The sequence below is a fragment of the Cyclopterus lumpus genome, chromosome 8, assembly GCF_009769545.1.
Source record: "Cyclopterus lumpus isolate fCycLum1 chromosome 8, fCycLum1.pri, whole genome shotgun sequence".
Taxonomy (NCBI): domain Eukaryota; kingdom Metazoa; phylum Chordata; class Actinopteri; order Perciformes; family Cyclopteridae; genus Cyclopterus; species Cyclopterus lumpus.
In genome coordinates this window covers 16,375,008-16,384,113 of record NC_046973.1, presented here as the reverse complement: position 1 = coordinate 16,384,113, position 9,106 = coordinate 16,375,008, and positions in this window count along the sequence as shown.

The following is a 9,106-nucleotide window of genomic DNA, read 5'->3' as shown; positions in this document are numbered from 1 at the left end:
AGGATGATAAAGACGGAAATAAGATCAAATAAGAAACAAAGGGGGACGTGATAAAGGGTGGGCGCACATATTAAAGAAAAAGTTCGCCAATATATAAATCTTTTGAGTATCAAATATTCACCTACTGTATGCTTGAAAGGGGGCTTTGAAAGGTAGATTGCGATTGGATTCTCAATCGACTTACAATCACACATTCAAAGAAAAGTTCTCAAGCCACTCTTGCAGCATAATCATCTTTTGTATGGTCAGTATGGTCTAGACGTGGTTCAAAACGTGCTAAAGGCCTGTAAATACCGGGGGCGTGATGAATAGAGGACCCCTTCTACACTCCACTGCAAAGGAGAAAGCTATACAGACTTTGAGAGACAGCTGTTAAGCCTACAAGGTGGTACATATTTGATACTGAAAGACATATTTTCAGTGGTATATTCCTTGATGCAAAACAAGGGTGGTGGGATATTGTTTGGATGGACACATGAGGCACTGATGACCTGTAGGAAGGTGTTGCCCCCGGCAGGAAATGAGCAATGGAAATGAGGCCAGCACCCACAGGGGGCACAAGACCTGCTGTGCCCCCACAGGTCGGAGTGAGACTTAAGAGAGTAGACTTGTTGTGCCACTTATGTATGTGTGTATGTGTGTTTGTGTGTTTAACAGAGTGGGCATTGGGCATCATCATTTCTGTTGCACTGGCCTGCATTTCCCCATCAGCCTGCATATCCATCAAATAAAGCAGTCAACCAGACGCTGATACAGACGGGTACATCTTGCCGAGATGAAGGCAAATCAGCCGCCGCTTTGTTTGTAAAATTAGGCTGGCATCGGAGTTCATCTTGACCATCTATACTCCCACTCGCAGGCAGGTTTATTAATGCCGGATGTCTAGCCCTGATTTCAGCAATCTGATTAGCCATTTTGCCCTTTACCGCTGAGGCGGCAGGAGGATTAGAAGTACCTTTGTGGGTTCATGCTCTGATTCTGCATTCTTGATTTTCTCTTCTATTCCACCAATCCAAGTGGCAAAAGCACAGAGAGCCCAGTCATCTTATCCCTCAACGGCCAGAGCCGACGTCGTGAGCACAGGAAGCACGCGGTCGCCGACGTTCTTGGCTAATTACAACAATTTGCAGATGGGGTTGTGTCCCCAGAGATGGCAGAGAGAGAGAGAGAGAGAGATTGCCAGAGACACATGGAGGAGGAGTGATGGGCAGAGACAGACAGAGACAGTACTTGGCTAGGCAACAGAGCAGAGCCACAAATTGCATACAGTCATGAGAGGATTTGTAATGAGAGGCAGTATGTGACCACACACACACACACACACACACACACACACACACGGACAGGAAGCCGGAAGAGATAGTTGGCATTCCACATTCACAGTGCAGGAATTGACCATCAGTGTACTGCACAAGCAAATGCCCTCAACAGCATATTAATCCGACGACCTTTCCCCAGTTACCTCTTAAGGTTTTCAACTTTGTGTCCTGTCTCCCAGCAGATAAACTCAACCAAGAAGAGAGAAACCTGGCCCCTCCCTGACGTAGTGAAAACACGGACTGTGGAGATTAATTATCCTACGGTTTAGTGCTTTCTGCACTAAAATGCAGCTAATTAAAATGTGTGAGTGTATGCTTTCATATAGCGTGTCACTGTGTGTGTGTGTGTGTGTATTTATCCAAATGTGTCCGAATTCTGGGACGAGCATCTTTTTATAGAGAAAAACATTTTTAGAAGGTTTTTTTTTACATGAAAAGCAGAGCAGGGAGTGATGGATTGATGGGAGTTATTTATAATTTAGAAAGCTTTGTTTTTTTTCTATTATGTGTTTTCAGATGGATGCACAGTATTTCCCTGAGAGAGTATAGGTTGTGTATTGTGTGACTGAGTTTGTCGGGGGAGGTCTTGGCAACAATATCCAATATCCAGCTCCTGAGTTTTTAAATGGGTTACACAGACGGATAGAAATCTATTAAAACAGCTTTATCTGTAAAGCGAGTGTATTTATCAAGAGTTAGGCAGTAACCTGTTTAAATAGGCTGGTTTCTTTCACACTGGGTGCACTAAAAAGCTGGAACTGATATATGGTTGTTAGTTACTTTTATTTTGTTCGCTCCAACACTTTGATCTCGACTGAAACATGTCAACAACTCTGCGATGGATTGCTTCAGAGTTATTTATGGTGGCCAGAACACGATGAGATAAAGACACTGATTATTTCCTGTAGCGCCACCGGCAGGTCAAAGTTTTCACTTATCATATCATGTTGGTCACACCATGTTTCCTGGATGATTTATAGCACCGTGACTTTGGTGATCCTCCACGAGGTTTGTGGTTTTGAGTGAAATGTTTCAATAACCTTTGGGCAGATTATCATGACATTCGGCCTCAGAGAGCCACTTGCACGGCTATAAATCCTTCATTGTGTTAGCTTGCAGCGGCTAGCGAGTCTATTACATGATATTTACTGCTCCAATAATCTAATGGATATTTGTTTTCCAAGCTGGCAAACTAACAACCTGTCAACAGCTAATTCTGTGGTGAATAACGACAGCAGGAAGGTTTATTCAAAATACTTTGTCACTTTGCAAGCAGCTGTTCTGTATTTTGGGACAATCCAGCACACTGCCTAAATGTTCTTGTTCACTCAAAGAGGTCATCAATCTGCAATACTACCTGCTGTAAAACATCACCATGGAAACTGATATGACTGTGGTGTCTATGTGGCTCCTTATGGTCAGACAATAAAATAATAAACACAACAACAACAACAACAAAATAAAAATACAAATCCGACATGTTTGAAAGTCATCTTTTGGGGTTGGTCCTTAAATCCCAACATCAACCATCTATCCCATCAGCCACTTAGCTTGTAATTCTCATATTTGCTGCAGGGCCTCACCCATTTTTACATGTCAGACATTAGGGAGATGCCCTTTTGGTTGTTGTCTGTTTGGCCACCGAGCAGCTCGACTGGAGCAGTCGGGGGTGTAGTGCCTTAATAAAGGTCACTGTCAACCGCTGAGGGAGGCAAGAGCATTATCTATTCACTGCTAGTGTGCGATAATCTCACCTGTCCCTGTTAGCGAGAAAATTAAAATTAATATCTTGAAATAAGTCAGGGAACTAAGGTAATTTAGTTTAAAAAAAGATGTTAAGTTAATTTTCATTAGAAACCATTATGGTTGCCTTTGAGGAAGAAAAAACTGCACAGTTGACTGTATTTATTTTTGCTCATCGGTTGTAAAAGGAATGATTTTGAGACAGTTACCTACATTTTCAGCTTTAATCTATTGCACGGTGGAGCTACTTTGTGGGATCATAGATAGGTTCACCTTTTTTGTTTGTTTTACATTTACACTTCAAATTAAGTGGTAGAGATAATTGGGTAAAAGGGAAATTAAAAGAGCTGTATTGACATCATCAGCATTGAGAGCAGCCGCTATACCCAGAGCAATATGAGGCTGTACAGACAGCAGAGAATATCCCAGTAAATGCTGTAAAGTGCAAGCACTCAACAGTGCAGATAAAATAAAATGACCATATCTTTACCCAAAACTGTAACTGATTTAAGGTGAAAAAAAATGTAATTGACCTAATTTGGGCTTTTAAACAATAACAAAACAAATCATGTCTGTCTGTCTAATGCAGTCACTCGGCTTGGTATTGAAAATGTGAAATTGCTTGAGTGTAATACAATTTACCACGATCATGAGGACAGCACTTTGGATCGTTATAATCTTGCAGCACCTTTGGATATGAGAATAAGCAACCAAGGCTGTCCAAACATGAGATCACCTAGGAGACAGGATCATCAATCGTCTCTCTCGGCAGAAAGCGTCTCAAGCCTCTCGTTGGCTCAGTCGGGGTGATTATAGAGTAATAAAACTCACGTCCACTTGTGCATCTCAGAACAGCTTTGTCGAGCTGCCTGATCTGATGCTGGAATCCCTCCTTCTGCTCACATGAGCCCCCAGGCTTTCTGAAACACTATGACTTTGGTATGGACAATTAAACAGTCATTAGAGAGCCAGTCAGGTGTTTTGTTGGATCTCCCCATACGTATGACCCGCAGGCACAGACTGCTGGACTAAAACACCCACAGCTCAGAACAATGCTCGTTGTAAAATATGACTATAGAGTCGACAAAAAAAAATACAAAACTAATTATTAAAAGTGTCTTCTCTGACAACCGGACGAGATGAATAGTAATACGATCGAGAATGTGAATCTGAACCTGATCCCCGAGTCAGTCTCCACGGAGACACTGACGTCATGGCAACCGTGGCGGTGATGCCTCAGAATGGTAATGAGCTCGCTGATGTCCAGAGACGTTGTCAGTTACCTGGTGGAGGTGAATCACTCAGAACTCAGAGCACAAACATGGCAGCAAAACAAAATGCAAAGCATGTCGGGAGGAAATGGCAGAATTGGACAGAGAAAAACAAGCGAGAGGAGGAGAGAGAGAGAGAGAGTCAAATGTGGTGGTTTATCGGGAAGGAAAAAGCCACGGGGGCATTCCTAATCAGACCTGTGTAGCCCTGAGCACACTCGGCCACAAGATGCAAAGACTGGAGTGTGTTTTGCTGGCTGCCCACCTATACTTGTCTTGCTCTGCATTATGAAGGTTCACGCGTCTCACGAAGGACATTGTGCTGCCGAGATCACAGAGCAAAACTCCTCAAATTGTTCAATGTAGTACAATGGGGGTGGGGACATGCAATGACATGCAAGAAAGATCCCATGGCTGGAATCGTTTAGGTAGCCAGTTGGGGGGCACACACGGGGACGCTCACGTACTAACATGCACACACGGACGGAACCAGCTACAAGAAGCCTAGAGAAGCTCCGGTTACAAACACACACAGAAGCGAAAGACTTCATTCTCTACTCATTCTCTGAGACATTACTCCTCTATAGATGCACATAACAAATCGTTATTTCATTGCCATATCAATGCTCCGAATATCAAAATGAACTCCTTTAAGATTAGATGCGTCGGGGCTCCGTGGCCTGCTTCATTACAGTCGTCTGTGTGGGTTTAGGTGTGTGTGCCTGTGGCTACATGCAATATGCCTGCAGTGCACACACTTGTTTCTGTATATTATATTGAACTTTGAATTGCAAGCACAGCTGTGTATTATTGTGTCAGCATGCATATGTAGTACATACAAGGGTGGTGTATTGGCCGCAGTCCAGCTCCAGCCAAGCTAACGTTGCCAGTTGTTAATGGCTTATCACCAAGTTGGCAGCAACTGCTTTCAGACTCAGAGGAGCAGAAAGGCAACTTTGTTATGTGGACTGCTGCTGCAGAGTTGGTTGTTATACGTTGCAATTAACTGCAATTGACTTGCAAATGGTATTTCAGAAGAGTGAAGGGAGGGAGAGATTGACGCGTCAAGACCATGACCACACATTTATGCGTGTTATTTATGTGTGTTATCATGCATTTACATGCATAAAGAGACACTGGGCATCATTTTGTTATGGTCAACAGTTGCAGCAGTCTGTGTGTTTCTGATAAGATAAGGAACAGAGGCAATTCAAGAGAAAGATATTGTTGAGAAACAATCTTAATAATATAATTAAAACAATATTCATATGTTTCTTGCTGGTTTATATCGACTGGGAGGGCATTTTTGTCACTTTTCAGAGTATGTGTGAATATGTTTATTTACAGTGCGATCTGGTTTGTTTGTTTTGCATCACAAGTATATGTGTGCGCCTTTGTTTGTGTGGACGTGTGTGTCCATGTTTATTTATGCTCTGTGGCAATGCATACATTTTTGGCTTGGCAAAGAGGAAGGAATGAACAAACAGAGAGAGAAAGAGGATCGGCCTGGAGGCTTTTTGTGTGTGTGGGAGAGTTAAAGGTAATAACCAAAGCTTACTTTATGTCCTGTGTTGGTCCACCTTCAGAGGTTGCTTTGTGTTTCTGGGTGGACATAACTCCTGTTGAAGGCTGTCTTGTGTCAGCAAGATGTGTAGCCTCCCTCCTGCACGACACATAAATCATTGCCTCCCCCGCTGAGTAACTTTACCACACAAACAAACATCCAACAAAGTATTTCCTCACTGCAAACTTCTCTGGACGCTATGACAAAAATAAATATTCACAAAACATACACAGTCTACTGTAAATATTTTCTAAACTGGGGAAATAGCAATCATCCCACAGAGTAGTTTGAAGGCAAATGACAGCCCCACACTCAGGATTAGGTACTTTAAAATCATATAAATGTAGGTAGAGGTTTACAATATATTTTAGTACAGCTCTTTGATGTCCTCTTCTCTGTCGAAGCACAGCGGGTATATACTCTTTTCTCCATTCACATTCATATAACATGCAAGCTGCATCTGGTGGCTTTTCTAATGACATTTTCAGACCAGTCAGAAACCCACCATGCTGATTATGAGCAGGCATCCAACCCCAGAATGTCATCCTGGCCTATAAAATGACCCCCCCCCCCCCCCCCCCCCCCCCCCCCCCAGCCAAGGTTATGATCTGGCAAACTGGAGGAAAGTTATCTCAGCCGAGTCGGAAAGACCTCGCTGAAAGCTTCCGGCTGGCTGTTGTAACGTAAACGCGGTTCACAATGGGGAGATTTCCTGGTGCAAAAACAATCGCATGTTTATGTTTCTTGACTCGACAGCCGTGAGGGCGTGTGATGTTGTAAGAAGTGCAGGTACACAGCTGACAACTGGCTGGCTGAAAGAAATACTTTTTTAAACAAGTGGTTTATTTCCCTCGACGCACTTTAGTTTTCCATTTTCCGACAATCCATTACTCCGCGTATTGCTTTCTTGTACGAGCTGGGGCTTTTTGTTAAACAATATTTAACACAGTCCCAAAAAGCTACTCTAAGTAGCTAAATGATTTTCCCTTATTTTCTCTCGGGGTGAAATGTGCCGCCGTCGTCAATTTTAACGTGAGCATTTAAATGTAATATTTAAAGAAAATGAAAAATACAAAAAAATAAAGCAGAAACTTCATGTTGATGGGTGACTATCTCTCAATATTTGGAGTGGTGTGACATATATGCTAAGATGCGTTTAGCCGAACCGGATCTGTGACATGGGAAAAATGACAGAAAATAACAAGATAAAGAATTATTTTAAAACCGCTTGTTATTATTACGAACCTACATCTGAGTAAAACTACATTTGAACCTCCCAGAAGCAGAAGAACACAATTGTTTTTAGATTGTTTTCAATGTAATGTTTTCAGGTGCAGGTGTGTCCATGCGTCACTTGGACATTTTAGTGTTAGTGCTTCCATCTTTCCATAATGTTTGAGCCACACAGCAAATGGCAGTGAAGAAAGAGCTCTATTCAAAATGGATTGTCTGTTTAAACGGCATGTAGAATTAAGCAGATTATGGATGTATACTTCTAGCGCTTGCATTAACAAAGGCCCTCTCTTGTTTTCTCTACTCGCCTTCCATCCTCTCCGCCTCTATCTTTTTCCATCTTCTATTCGACTTTAATTCAGTCTTTATCTCTCCACACTCATTTCTTCTCACTCTAAATGCCCAGTTACGAGGAGAGATGTGTTCATTGTGCCATCGCCACGGTTTGTGTTTGTGATTTAATTTCAGATGTTCAGACATAATTACTATGTGTGTGTGTGTGTGTGTGTGCGTGTGTGAGAGAGTGTGTGTCTGTGTGTGTGTGTGTGTGTGTGTGTGTGTGTGTGTGTGTTGCTCGGTGTATTCTTGGAGATGTTTGCATGTGCAACGTTGTGTGGATCAGTACCTGTGCAAATGGGATATATGAGGGGCAGATAATGTACATTGACTGCATTATAGCACATGCGTGGGCACCAATAGTGATGGAATTGTAAGATCAAGGTAATTATTCTAGACAGCTTGACTCAGGGATCTCCTACAAACAAGGAGTGAGAGCATCTGTGTTTTTGAATAGACCTGTGTTATTTATAAAATAAGGTATCTTTTTAATATGAAGCTAGGGTGAAAGTGAAAGAAAGAAAGACCTGACAGACAGCTCTGAGTGGAAGAAAGGAAGAGATTATGAAGTCAAAGATAATGAAAAGCTCAGATTCAACGCAGTATTTGAACATACGCATTTTGAAACCCCAGGCAAGTGCAAGTATATATGACGCCACCAGAATTCGAAAGTCGACAGTCCATCCCTCCTTTACTTAAGCTTTGTCTTAAAGCACCAATAAGAATAAGAATCGATTCTTCAAAAATATTTTAATTCACACCTCAATTCAAATATCTGCACATGGCCACTGTGGTATGTTTATTAAAGAGCAACGTAACACCCCGCAACTAAACTTCACCTTGCTGCAGCGGTGTAAAAGTGTAGTACAGCGTGACATCACATTGGGTGTGGTTACAGACTTAAAACGTCAACCAGAGGCAGTAAAACAATGCAATTTAGCCTGGTGGTTAGTTACTCTTTAAAGTTAGGGAAAGATTATGGCCATATCAAATAAACTATATAAGTAGGGATGCAAGACATGATGAAAGCTCCATTCTCCTGCATTAAAGTCATACGTGCTACATGCCCACTCACCACCCTGACCCCAACCGCCTTTATTCCCCACCCGCTGCGTCATGCATTCTCACTGAAAACCATTGAGGTGGAATTATCCAATACAAATGTAACTCCTAGAGATACTGGCCTTTCCATTTGGTGCTATTGTTCTTTCACTGTTTCTGTTTTATTATCATGCATGGTAATAAAACAGAAACAGTAAAACCCACAGTAACTTTTTAAAATTTAAAAAAGAAAACGTTGGTTTGCTTGAAATCTATTCAAATTTGGGCATTTCAACCTTTGTCACCTAAAATAATCAAACCTCTCTTGTGATAAATACTCACATCATAACACACACACACACACACACACACACACACACACACACTTTCTCTCTATGGCATTCACAGCACACATATTATCTAACAGATGAGAGTGATGGGCAGGTGTTCTTCTGCCATCTACTCAAGGGCTCAACAGCACGCACGCACACTCACAGAGACGCACAAATCAGGAGGTCATAGGTTTCAATCTCATGATGTCATTCTAAAAAAAGAAAAGACTCACACATAACAAAAAAACATACAGACACACATCACCA